The sequence below is a fragment of the Synchiropus splendidus genome, chromosome 7 (assembly GCF_027744825.2).
Source record: "Synchiropus splendidus isolate RoL2022-P1 chromosome 7, RoL_Sspl_1.0, whole genome shotgun sequence".
Classification (NCBI taxonomy): domain Eukaryota; kingdom Metazoa; phylum Chordata; class Actinopteri; order Syngnathiformes; family Callionymidae; genus Synchiropus; species Synchiropus splendidus.
In genome coordinates, this window is record NC_071340.1 from 19,425,060 (window position 1) to 19,438,832 (window position 13,773).

The window sequence follows — 13,773 nt, forward strand, 5'->3', positions numbered from 1 at the left end:
TGAAGTAGGATGGCATATTTTTGGGAAAAGAAAAGTCGGGAAGTCATTTGAAGCGACAGAAATTCTAGGGAGGTCCGGCATGCTGATTGCCAAACACGTGATTTCCGATAAAAAAACGACACTGATATTTGCAACTCATTTGAGACCACATCATTTCTGCTGTCAGGAAATTAACATTTTAACATGTCTGTTAAAATACAGAACTCTGCTTCAAGTAAAGTTACACAAAAATGCCTGCAATATCGGTTTCAATATCGGTTTCATCACCGTGGGAAAACATGATCCTGATATTAACTTGATATTTACTTGAAAGCTGGCCATCCTGAATAGAGACCTCATTTGTCATCTGTTACCTGTCATTGCCAACCTTATGAAGCCATACATTTGCATGCTTGACCTTCGGAGTTCCCAACGTTGGCGAGATTAACACCCGTGTCTGAATGAAAGATCCAGCCGTTTAGCCACTTGCAATTCTTTTGTTTTGGTGAAAAGCAGTGGGTTAGAAAGGCCGGTGGTTTATATTCTTCCTGAAACGCATACATGAGCTGGAAGTATTGCTCAAACAGTCTTTTAGCTGCCCGGGATTTATTAGCCAATTTCCACTACCATTGTCTTTCACTTCAATCTCAGAAGTGAGGGCGCAGCAGGCACAATATAGGGCTGAAATCATCCAAGTGTATGGTGACAAAACCTCCAGCACTCGCACCTGGAACTCAATAGATATTCATGAACATTCTCGTATTTAGAGAAGGAAATAACTTAATACCGACAGTGTCGATGGCATAATAGCCATTTCCTGCCTGACTTGCAGCCCCTCAGAAAATGAGATTGCGCCGGCCGTCATTTTTCTTGTCTGCTGGGTGTTTCCACGCGGAGGCCTATGGCTTCAGCTATGCTCCCTGCATCAGCAATGAGGCACAGATATAGATAGGCGGGAGACAGAGGGGAGGGCGAGAGAGGTAAAGCGGGACACGTATACGGAGAGCGAGACGGAGATTGAAGGGAGAAAGGGAGGCCGAGGATTTGTTGTCAGATTTACCATGAATAAATATGGAGGTTAAAAAGGGAATAAAAACAAAGTGTGACAGAGTCATAATGCGTCTCATTACAAAGTGAGGCACATAAACGGGACGAAACACGACCCGTTGCGGAGATGATGATATCCTTCACGGCGAGGGATACAGGAAAGTCCCTGAAGTCCGGGCGATCAGCACCGAGGAGAGCAAGTCGAAGAAGACAAAAGAGGGGATTGAGTGACATGAAAGGATGCCTGACCTGAGAGACAAAGACATCTCTCAAACTATTCCTAACCATTACTCGGCCTGTCACGTTACCGCCGCCACTGCTCTTATAAATTAACCATCTCACAGAGGAGCTCCATCCTGGAGCCCTCTCTCCCGTCCACAATTAGGTTTCTTCTCTTTGTAAGCCTTCCTTATCTCTTTGCCTTTACCCCAGCCTTCATCGGCGCAGACATATATCACCATTTTCCTTTTCATTCCATTCTGACTCAGGCCTTTGTCCACTTCAGTGCCCAGCATTCATCATGAGTTTGTTCTTTCAAAAGGTCCACTTAAGATTTCAGGAGGACACGGTTTAAAAAAATGTCAGGAATAACTCCATTATTTATAGTTTCTCATCCAAAATAAGGTTAAGGGATGAGAAGGCCCGAATCCACGTTTCCTTCATTTATTTCTAACTTGTTTTTTGCTGTCAGTAAATGTCAGTGGACGTTAAAGAGTGTATTCCTTATGTTGGAGCTGCGACTGAAGGTCTTTTCCCAATAACATTATGCTGTGTTGTTATCTTTAGATGATTATTGAAGTCATTGTGTACTGGATGAAACGTGAAGATCTCATGTTTTCATGACGTCTCCTAGCCAGCTGAACTTTGAACAGTCTCTGTGACATCGCTGTTGATACCAGCCTCGATGATTCGACCCCAAGATGACTAACCCCACTGAACTTTTTGTGCCTTTCTCCTCCATCACCACACGGTGACGTGACGGCTCGGAAATCCGAATTCATGCCTCGCCCTGCTCTGATCTGACCTTCCTCACAAAGAAAGAAAGACAGTCTTATAACAGTATTATATGCAACAAAGAAGTCGTGTGTCTAACTAGGAGCTGCTTTCCTCCTCTTTGTCGACATCTGTTGTGAATACACAAACCTGATATCAGCAGTGTTGTGAGTCGCAATGATGCTGAGGTGGTGACTTCAACTGCCATCACTCATTTCCGCTTTGATTCTCACAGGAATAGGATGTGATTTGTTGGTTTAAGGCAGACCAGGGCAAAGTGTGGCCCAGGGGCCATATGTGGCCCGATGCCTATATTTTGGCGGCCCGTACGATATAAGATACATACAATACAACTAGAACTAATATGTCCTAATTTTTCAGCCATTTTTTTTATTCTCTTTTAGTCACCACCACTTCCGCAGTAAATGTAGGATGTTTTTGTTTTAAGACTAAAATCTCTGGCCATTTTTGTGTTATCCTAATACTGAAAATATATTTTGAAATAAATTGCCTTTTTATCTTGACCGTATTATCCGTAGTTGATTTATATCCAAATTAAATGAACATAAAATGAAATATTTAAATAGGTTTCCTGGCATATTTAGGCTTAATATCCTAACTTATGTTTCATCTTCTTAGGTTCATTTTGTCCTTGTTACTTAAGTATATATTTTGGATATTTTCCGTCATGTTTTGGAGTCTTCACTGTCTTTGTTTTGATGGTGGCCCCTCACAACCGTTACAGTTTCTCATGTGGCCCTTCAGGATATTTAATTGCACACCTCTGGTTTAAGGCAGGACAGGAGTATCCAGTTGGGACTTACACATCTTATTAAAGTGAGGCTCTGTTGTGTGAGCACCTTACAATGATAGTAAAACCAAATGGGACTGGGCTTCTGACTTATTTTTCAAAACTCCCATTTCAAGATCTGTCTGTTGTCCTGTGCATTAGGCATTTCCTCATCCTGACTCAAACAACCAGCGGTGGCCCAGGCCTCCAGTGATGTTCTACCTAGTTCGTCTTCAATAAATACCTCTCATTATACCATCATTACCACGGCTGGACAAATAGTACACAGAAACACACATCCTCACTCCTACGGGGAAATATATTTTTCACCAATGTCAGCTGCCAGAAAGTAGAGTTAATATCTAAATTTGACTCATTTGAAAAATATATTGGGAAAGTGGACTTTTGTGGCCTATGATGATGCCGAAGGCAGCATCCAGCGTTGCATCTTGATGCAATAGGCTTTCAATTGAAGCACATTTTCTGCCTTCTGCAGCATAGCCTGGCGCTGTGGGCAGCACCGACGTTCTTATGGCAGTGATCGCGTTCGCCGATCACGCTGGTATCGCCCGATCATGATCGGTGACCGATCGATCGGAGCATCCCTACTTTTAAGTGTTTTGATTTTGTAATGCAAAGCGAACCATACGCCTCATGCAAACTACCCATTGTTACACAGCTGATGAAAGGTGTTGAGGGACAGTGCTAATTGATGCACAAGAAGTGGGGCGGGAAGGCTGGCCCTCGCGGTCCGACACTCTCCAGAGGTCCGATTGTTCAGGCAAGCGCTTGCGTAGATCAGGCAGCCAAAGCGCGGCAGCGTCAGTCGTGGGATTTCAGGCAGGTGAGGGTTTTTAAAATGAAGCTGATCTTCTATGCTGATGAGCCAACTGCAAAACCTGGAGCCAAAGCGGAGCAGATTGCACCACTGCTTTATATTCCAAAGTAATTGGCCTCTGAAGAGCGCCCTCAACCACTCATACACTACTGATGCTCCCTCAATTAAAAAGCCCGTACCCCACATGAAGCCGACTTTCCCCTCTCACCATTACACCTCTTCCCTTCTAATGAGAACAAACTGGGCCACTGCATCTGCGGAGCTCTGGTTAAGACTACGCTATTGTAGTCTTTAGGAGTGTGTGTGTGGTGCGCCGTAAACAAATCCTCAACTAATTCCAATAAACTCATTCTGCAGTTTCTAATGCAATAACATTGATTCCGCTCTGTAATAGGAAGCACAAAGCTATTAGTCCCAGCTGAGGGAGCAACGTATGAAAACAAGTGGGTTCACAATAACTGAGGGTAAATATCTGGAGTCTGAACGTCTTCATTTCCCAGATCCGGTCCCTCGATGAGAAAGTGGGTGATCTTCAGGTCAGTGAGTCTGTGATGAAATCTTCTCGCAAGAAATGAGAATGTCGATTGTTGTTTGCTCCTGTGCCTCTTCTGATGTCTGGTCCTCTACCTGTTGTACGGGCTCATGGCAAAAATATTTCTTTATCAACCATAAATATTTCTTTGTAGTGTTAAGACATATGTTCAGCTCTGTAGATAAATACGGAGGTGTTTGTCTTTGCATTACAAAACGAAAGGTAAATTTTGCAAAGACAGGACTGTGCGATGACAGATGGATCAGAGAAGCATCTTCAATGTCGGCGAGCTGCATCGTTCTGTCATGATGAAGAGCTCAGCTGGAAGGCACAATTCTATTTATATCCTCTCTGAAAAAGACTGCAATACAAATAGTCAAAATAGCTTTGCTGTGTGTGATCTTGACCACTCTGTTGAGATCACTTGAGGTGCTTATGCATCCAGGAGAGACTTAGAGTGGATAAGACATCTGTTTTTTCCAATGTATTTCGGTACGGTTTCCTATCCGAACACCCCGGATCTGTGTGGATGGGCCTTTACCAGTGAGACTATGGGTATGTTGTCCAGGAATATTCTTTCAATATACTGAATATAAATATATTTGTGTTATCTTTTTCATGACAGGCAGCGTTGATGTTTCAAATCCGTTCAACAACAAGAGCCAGAGTCAAGCTCTATATGCTTTTTTTCCCCCAAGTCAAACATGAACTTCAGTCAAAAGTTTACCGAGTGCTGGAACCATATAGATGATGCTAACATGCTAGCACGTTCAGCAGAAATGGAGCTGCGCGTAATTTCACATAAACTGCTTTGTGTACCTATTTGGAGTTGAATACGGGAAACCCTGATTGTTTTTGTTATGATCTTTCGTACTGTTACTTTTGTAGGCACATGATTGAACTTTTGTTTGACAATCGTAACTTCACCAATGTCTGGTTGATTTTCATACTCATTCACATGAGTCCAGGTGGGTTAGGTGTCTTGCCACTTACTTAACTGAAATTAATGTCAAAATACAGTTGTACCTCGGTTTTCGAATGTCCGGGAATTCGATCCGAATCGGAGTTCGAACAAAAATTTAGAGATTTTTTGGCTTCGGATTTAGAACGAAAATCCAGAACTGAAATGCCCCTGAAAGAAGCTGGAAAAAACATAATGTGTGCGAACCGCCCAGCTGACCGACGACGCGCTTTGTGTATAACGCAGCCTCTGTATGCAGACGTGTAGCTACATTTACTGACTGTTTTTTCTTCATACTGAAGTGTAAAACCTTTCCTGTCTCCGCACTGGACCGTGGTAGAGTGTCACAGGGGAGGTGCTCGCTCTCACTCCAGGGTTTGATGTCCTGTTGTGGGCTGGAGCTGGGACAGGGATGAGGCGAGTCTGGGACAGAGTGTGACTTGGTTTATGACTTTGTCACAGCCAAACTGCACAGAAGCGCACATTCAGAGCTGGACACGCACCGGGCACCTCTTCACTTCTGGAGAGACGTCACTCACTCGGCAACCCCTCCCACATGCAGCGGCCACACACATAGAGGAACAGCACACCTGCAGCAGACACTCTACATTCACTCCTACAAAAGACTATTTTAAGCCTTGGAACGTATCATTTCTTTTTCCATTCATTCTAATGGGAAAAATCGATTCAGATTTTGAACAGATCGCTTCTCGAACGGCCGTCTGGATCGGATTGTGTTCAAGAACCGAGGTACCACTGTATTCAATTTCAAGTAGTAGAGAATGACAAAATCGCTTGAAACAGCAGTTTTGCTTTAGAATCGGAGCGGCTGCCAGTTGGAGCTCCATCCTCAGGCTTGTTGTCTTACCTGTTGCTCAGTTGTTCCTTCTCTCATGTGGCATGAAAGCTCCCAGCAGCAGGGGGCCAGTTTACGGTTCCACCTGCATTACACCGTGCACATTTCCATCCTGCTCCCGAACTGAAAAACCTCCTTTAATACACTCATGGGAGCAATACGAGCTGGAACAAAATGGTGACGATAAACAAACAAAAAGTAGCTTGACTCCTGCTGGCAGCCTAGTTCTTCTTTGAAGCCGTCTACCACCTCCTCCTCTGCAATCCGACTGGTGGGAGAGTGAAAGGCGTTCATCGTCAAAGTGAAAAACAGTGAAGTGCTGACATATTTATTGATGAAAGCTTAGAAGTTTGGTGCCAATGTAAACATGTAGGAAGATTCTATTTATTGAACAAAGGGCAGCAAAACACCACAGCCAACACGAGGCGAAGGGATCCGAGATAATTCAGTCAGCAGAGATGTGAAATGTTCTCAGAGGAGAATTACCCCTGCGGACGACAAATGCCAAAACAACTCTGACAAAGAAAGAGCCGGGGAAAATGCGAGTGAACAGAAGGAACAACAATTATTTATGTAAATAATGTGCCATTGCTGCTTATAATTAGTGGGGAAATTAAGCAGAAAAGAGAAGTGGGGGGTGAAAAAACATCATGCATGTCACCCAACTCATTTTTCTCATGCAAATTAACAATGGAAATTATAAATGGAAATGGCGTTGTTTGTGATCGAGAGAGGAAGACTGAGCAGTGAGAGTTGCTGTGTGTGTGTTTTTTCCCCCCCTGTTCTCCTTTCACTTGATGTAGAATTCATTAGCGTCAGAAACAACCAGCCAGATGTAGCTTGACACAAAGGGTGAAGTCAATATCAGCGGCAGAAGAGTTGGAATGATTCTCTGTGACAAAATGGCCTTTGGAATATAATCATTTCAAGCATGGCAACAGAAAGATGATTTACAGTTCTTAAAGGAACATTCTCTGGGTACATCTTCACGTCACAGCATGATGTCGCAGCGGCCGATCCACAGGAACCAAGAAGAGGTTTTGCCCACCTTGCCACTCCAGTTGTCTCCTGTAACCTTGAGCAGCAACATTCAGTCTTTCATTTCCTTCTGTTTAATTCCATTTATGGGCTCGTGGGTTTATGAAGCAGAAGCTGACAACTGCACTGAGCGTTGGGGACACCCTGGACAGCTTGCAAGTCCATCGCAAATACACAACCATTCACACTCACTCAGAAATATCAATTAACCGCTGTATTTTGGGAGCATTTCAGTCAATGGAAATGTGTTTGGACCTGCAAATCCTTTCTTTTAAATTAACACGTTTTCAAAAGTACAACACTACAACTCTGATCAATAAACAACCCCAAAAAAAAGTTTCATACAAAAAATATAAGGTTTTTAACCTTTTTTTTTTTTTTAATTAAATCAAGTTAATTTCACTGACTCTCGATATTCAAGCCAGATGTCTCAATATAACTGTGAGTTTAGTGATAAGTAGGTATTTTTCAAATAAAGACATTACAATATAAAATAATCCTGCAGCTGTCGATCAAAAGGGAGAGTTGTGGTCGGCTGGTCTTGGTTTACATTGTTGCTGTTAACATTTTGAATGTCCATATCTCGATATTCATGCAATAACAATGTATTGTTCAGCCTTTGGATTCTGATTCCAGTTGTTATTTAGCGAAAAAAAAACCCAAAAAACCCATACTATTTCTACACTTTCTATACTATTTCCAACAAAACAGCTTGATTTAAGTCACTTTTCCAAGTCACAGTGGTGTTTCTATGTTCATCATTGTCTGGAACCTCAATATTTGGATGTGTATTCATCATCACCCATTCATGTGGGACACGTCATCATGCAGCATACGGGCAGTTCTCGTGCCAGCGACAAACAAACCGTAAACAACAAAGGAGTGAATTGTATAGTACAAATTATACTGTACTTGTACAATACGTTTTGGAGCCTCCTTAAATACTACACTTATTCTAGCAAACAATTTGAGTCTTTTAAATACAGTTTAAATACATTATCTGTGGCTAAACATACTGACCTCACGCATGACAGAGGTAAAGAAATTACAATTGTTGAGCATTTTTATTCCCATTTCTTGACAGAGAAGACCCTGACATTGTAGAAATTCCACCTGTGCTTCACAAAAAAGTTGCACTGTAATGCGTTTTGTCTGTGAACAACACGTAGTTCTCCATGTTTTTCCTCGTTGTTGTTTGTTGCTTTTTGTGTGTGATTTTAGGTCTGGTGTGTTAATACACCGTGTCAAATTAAACTATTAACTCCACTTTCTGACAGCTGAGATTGGTGAAAAATTATCCCACGCTTGCTCTGGTAAACAGTTTTTAAGCTCAGTAAAAATCGGTGAACCTTAACATTTGCCATAGAAATTTTGGCGAGGGTTGTTGTCAACAGCTGATAAAAGTAACTTCAAAAGTAACTTGTAATCTAATTTAGTGACTTTTACATCCAGGCACTCAGTCAAGTCATTTAAGCTACTTTTTAGGGGAAGTGATCAGTAGTCAGCAGATGGATTACTTGGTCAAAGTAACTGTGGCAACACTGCCTTTGGACATAGATCAAGTAACATCAGACGCGTAGTAACCAGAGTGCTCCTGAGCATCATTCTTGTGCGTCCAAATCGTAACATCAGCCATTATTTTGCCGCCAAGTTGCAAAACCTCTGCTGGTCTGGAGTCGTGTGAATCATTCTAAATGCATAGTGTGTCCTCATGCAAACAACATACTTGACGTACTTGATGATAGTGACTATGTGACGCCTCGGAAGTGAGAATGTGTCCTTCCATGGAGCCCCATTATACGTCGCATACACTGTACATACGATGCGACTCCCGCTACACTTCACAACCTTGTTCACACACTCTTCACTCAGAACTGTGCCCAGCCCTGTTTCTCTTCCTATCCAGGGGAAAAGACCTTGAATCCATCTCCAGTGTTCTTGGCCTTATTTCCTTTCCACTTGGTTTCCTGCAAACGCAATATCCCCACCCGCCTTCTCTTCATCACATCAGCTAACTCCCCACCCTCTGCTGTCATGCTCCTACCCCCGGTGTTCCTACACTCACATCAGCTTCACATCACCTTTCTGCCTCCGCCTCCCTATTCCTCTTCACCCAACAATTTCAATACTTTAGCGAAATATCATTTCCCTAGATTACCTCTCTTTAATGGAATATTCTGGGATGTCCGTGCTGGTGTCATCAGAATTGAGCTGCTTGACTTCTCAGACACCAAGTCGCTGTCAGTTTCCCGCTAATAAACGCCGCGAACGGATGCCGGAAAAGCAGAGACAATGACGGTGTGACGACTGTGAAACTCTGTCTACATGTGTCTCCTGTCTCCCCGTCTCTCCGGTTTCTCCTGGCTCACCAGCAGGCAGCACCTCTCACACATGCAGCGACCCGCTTTTTGCCTCCTCCCTGTCAGTGTTCTCTCTCTCCTCTCTCAGTGTTTTAAAAAGAAAACGGATCAAACAAAGTCAGAAAATGCCTGTTTGGCGCTCATCTGACAGCCCAGCATCCTGAACCCTTTTAAAAGCAGGTTCTGAGGCAAAAAAAGGGAAAGAAAATAGGACATGTTTCGCACTATTTATGCAGCGTTAATTTCCAGCCCCCGCGTCGACTGTTTACAGAGTCCTGCACGTCTCAACACCCCCCTCCTCCTGATTTCTCAAACAACAATCCCTCCTTCACTTTTCCCTCCCACCTCCCTCGCTTTTTGTGGCTTATGTTATTCTGATTTCTCCCTGTCTTTCTTGTGTCACTAGTGAGGATGCTCTCCCTTGGGGTGGCTAAATTTACATCTCTCCATACGACAAACACAAAGAAAGAAACAAATAAATCAGATGTGAGGAGAGAGGGAAGAGAAGGAGCTGGAGGAGCAGGAGGAGAAGAAGTGGGAATGTTTGTCAGACACATAAACACACAGAGATGACAAAGGGATGGTCGCAAAAACAGTGTGCGCAACACAGTCATTATGATGACAACCTTAACAGCAGCAGCGGAAATGGCATAGATTTAGGACGGAACAAGGTAATTGTTGAGGGTTTTAGGATCATGGCTGCACAGTGAATGAGCCAAACCAGCCTCTCTCTACTTACTATCTTCTCACTCTTCCAGTCCCAGCACACCAGGTCTGTGGGCTGCTGGACTCACTCCCAGTTCACAGTGGGATGACACTCATTTCTGTGACTGAGACTGCTGTTTTGTTCTCTTCTTTTACAGTGTGTGTTTCTGCGTGCTGGAAAATGAAATGGAAATGGAAATTTGATTGTGAACATGCTCTTTGTGTTTAAAAATGTAAAAGTTGCTCTTGAGTCAAAGCAAATAAAGGTTTCTTTGGAGGCAGAAACATTGGCAGAACCAGACTCTGGGAGGGTTGTCGTTGCCTGTGTGTACATGTCTGTGTGTAAATATTAGTAAAGTTGTTGTATAAATAGAATTTCAGCAGAAAAATATCAAGTGAAGTGAATGAGAGGGAGCCAACTGGACAGGTGTAGTTACTGGATGTAGAGATAAAGAAGGTGGAGGATTTTAAGTACTTAGGCTCAACTGTCCAGAGTGAAGGAGAGTGTGAGAAAGAGGTGAAGAAGCAGGTGCAGGCAGGGTGGAATCATTGGAGAAACGTGCCAGGTGTGATGTGTGACAAAAGGGTGTTGGCAAGGATGAAAGGGAAAGTGTCCAAAAGGGTGGTGCGGCCAGCAATGTTCTATGGTTTGGAAACAGTGGCACTGAGGAAGACAGGAGGCAGAGCTGGAGGTAGCAGAGGTGAAGATGCTGAGGGAGTCTCTCTTCGAAGGTGGCTCATGTTGTGAGGTGGACTTATGTGTCTCAGGATGACATGGCCTTTGTTGACACATTAGGCCTTCAAGGAAATGACATGGTAACACTCCTGCAGCGTTTCCTGACTGTTGCTGGGCGTCGTTTGAATTGGAACGATTCAGATTCCTGGTTCTGAATGATTCTCTATTCTTGAAGAGGCAAGGTCAAAAAAGTTTACCCGATTGAAATGAGCGAGCTAGACTGCACAAATGCTGGGTGGAAGTCTTCCATACACTGTCTCGAACGTTCAACATCTGACTGGAAGCCAACCCACTCACTGCTTCCTTCAGAGTGATTACAAAAAGGAGCAAATTGTCCCGGGAGCGTCAACAAACACTAGGCTTTGCCTCTTGTCACGCGAGCTGTTTAGTCTTACTCAGGTGGACAGATACCTTTCCTCCCACTCATGAGGTTGTGGGAGGTCCTGAGCTGCTTAAAATGACAGTAAATTTGATATTCACTCCAACAGTCAGTGGGGAAGTTTGACGGAATGTGGGGTACATTCCTGAATGTTTTTTTTTACTACATCTTAAGACATAAGCATGACTGGGTAAGGTTTCATTTTACCTTTTCTGAATGCAGACCATCCGTGTGAGTAAGTGTGTCTTACCTATACGTTCATGGCAGTGAGTGGGGGAATTGGTTCATGTCAATTTATTTATTTATTTCTTGTCTATTCTTTAACATGTAATATATCCTTTTTTACTTGTGCATAACCTGTTGAAGCAGTAATACAAAAGATGAGGAGTAAAGGAGCAAAAAATGAGGAGTAAAAACAGTGAGTGAGCTGACAAGACGTTTTTCTAGATTACCTTGTTATTTTTATGATTATTATTGTTATTATTACGACTGTATAAGGTCATTACTACTGTACATTCCTTAGGGTTCCGATCCCCCACCACCAATTCATGTCACTTGGTAAATATAGAACAATGTGTGACTTGTGCCTGCACTAACAGTGAGAGCTTATGATCATCACACTCCATCCTTATCTGGACCCTGACCATCCCTTTTGAATGTGGTGGGATGGAAAACATTTGGCTGGTTGGAACACCTAGCTCCAGCGTGCAATGTTGTTTGACGTTATATACATTGTATTATGCCAATGGACTGACCCTTCTTCCAGGGTCTACCAACCCTGTGGTAGTCTTTAGTGTTTGACAGCTTCAATTGTTGCAGTACATTATGGCACTTGTGTCTCTTGTGGAAGTGCCGTTGCCTTTGTTTTATTTTGAAATGAGCTTGAGGCTTGTTGCGCGAGGTTGTTCCTGAGCAACTCTACCGATCGCTACCATTGACTGCTGATATTTTTCAATGTACTGGTGAAGTCTCACGGAGAGTTGAGCTCAGGTCTTTGCAAGTCCATGCCGCACATGCAAGTAGGATTCATCTACAATGCACCGCACACCTTCCTATATTCAGAGTCTGGCTTCCTTCTCACCTGCTGTGTGAGAATACTGAGCAAGGATTTGGGTGGTAGTCTCCATACAAGACTGGGGCCTGGATCAGTATTTTTCTCTGTGTGTGTGTGTGAGTGCTTGTGACAAGCGCGGAGCCCCACTGTGCCTCCATGCGTCCTCTCTGATACATTATTAATTAGGCAGCGTTTAGAGTAACGAGCAGAGCAATTGAGCCCCCTCTCTCCCCCCCCGCCCTCCGTGACACGCTCCCTGGGAATCCACTGTGTGACTGCAGATCAGAGGAAGCAACAATCCGACGCTGCATCACCATCGTCTGGTAATGTCTGTGAGTCACTGGCAGATGGGAGACAGGAAGCATCAGAGCTGCCGGCTCAGAGTCACGCCGGCTCGGAGTCATGCTGGAGGTGTCCGCTCGCCCACAGGCCGCGCCAGTGTCAAAACACCGGACTTGACCGGACTACTGCTAAACTGATCCTGCGACTCCTGGCTGAAAGTTGAACCTCATTTTTTTTATGACTGTTATTATGGTTTATTATTATTTTATTCATTCATTTTGCTTTATTTCTGTGAAGTGGTCATAATTGAGTCCAGGAGCAATGACGTAAACACCTGGATGACTTCATTTTTACTTTGCACTGTTTCATACTGCAGTTTCTATAATTCATTATTGTTGTCATAGTATGCATCCTGTGTGCACACTTCTTTCTCTTTTATTGGATGCAGGGACACAAAGAATTTCACCATGCGTTGTGCCATGTATAATGGATGTGTGACAAATAAACCTCTCGAGTCTTGATATTCTATTGCGTGCGCACACACACATATACATGTTTGTATTTCCATCCTTGTGGGGACATTATGCGGTTTCACATTGCCGAAAAGTTTTCTCCAGCCTCTCACCCAATCCAGGTTCACCTGCCACCTCTTCAGGACCTGTATGTCTCCAGGACCCAGAGACGTGCAGGTCGGATCAGAGCCGACCCTTCTCACCCTGGTCATGGACTGTTTGTCCCTCTTCCCTCTGGCAGGAGGCTACGGTCCATCCAGACCAGAACCTCCCGTCACAGGAACAGCTTCTTCCCCGCGTCTGATTCTAATTCTCACAAAGATAGAAGTATAAGCACACACACACTTGTATCTATATCTTTATGAGGACCTCTCATTGACATCATGCTTTCTCCAGTGTGTCACCTGTAACCTCATTATAACCGGGTTCCAGTTTGGTCCACAGTCCTGGTTAAGGTTAGCCCTGTGTTTTGGATGGTTAGGTTAAGGATGCGAGGCTGAGGAAAGCATTATGTCAATGAGTGGTCCTCATAAGGACAGAGATACAAGCAGGGCTGCAACTAATGATTATTTTCATTGTCGACTAATTTATTCATTATTTTTTTGATTAGTCAACTAATCGCTATTACCTTTATCTGGACCTATTTTGAATTTCTGTTCAACCTTAAGTTGCTTAAATCGTCTCACTGTGATACTCCGACACCATACATTA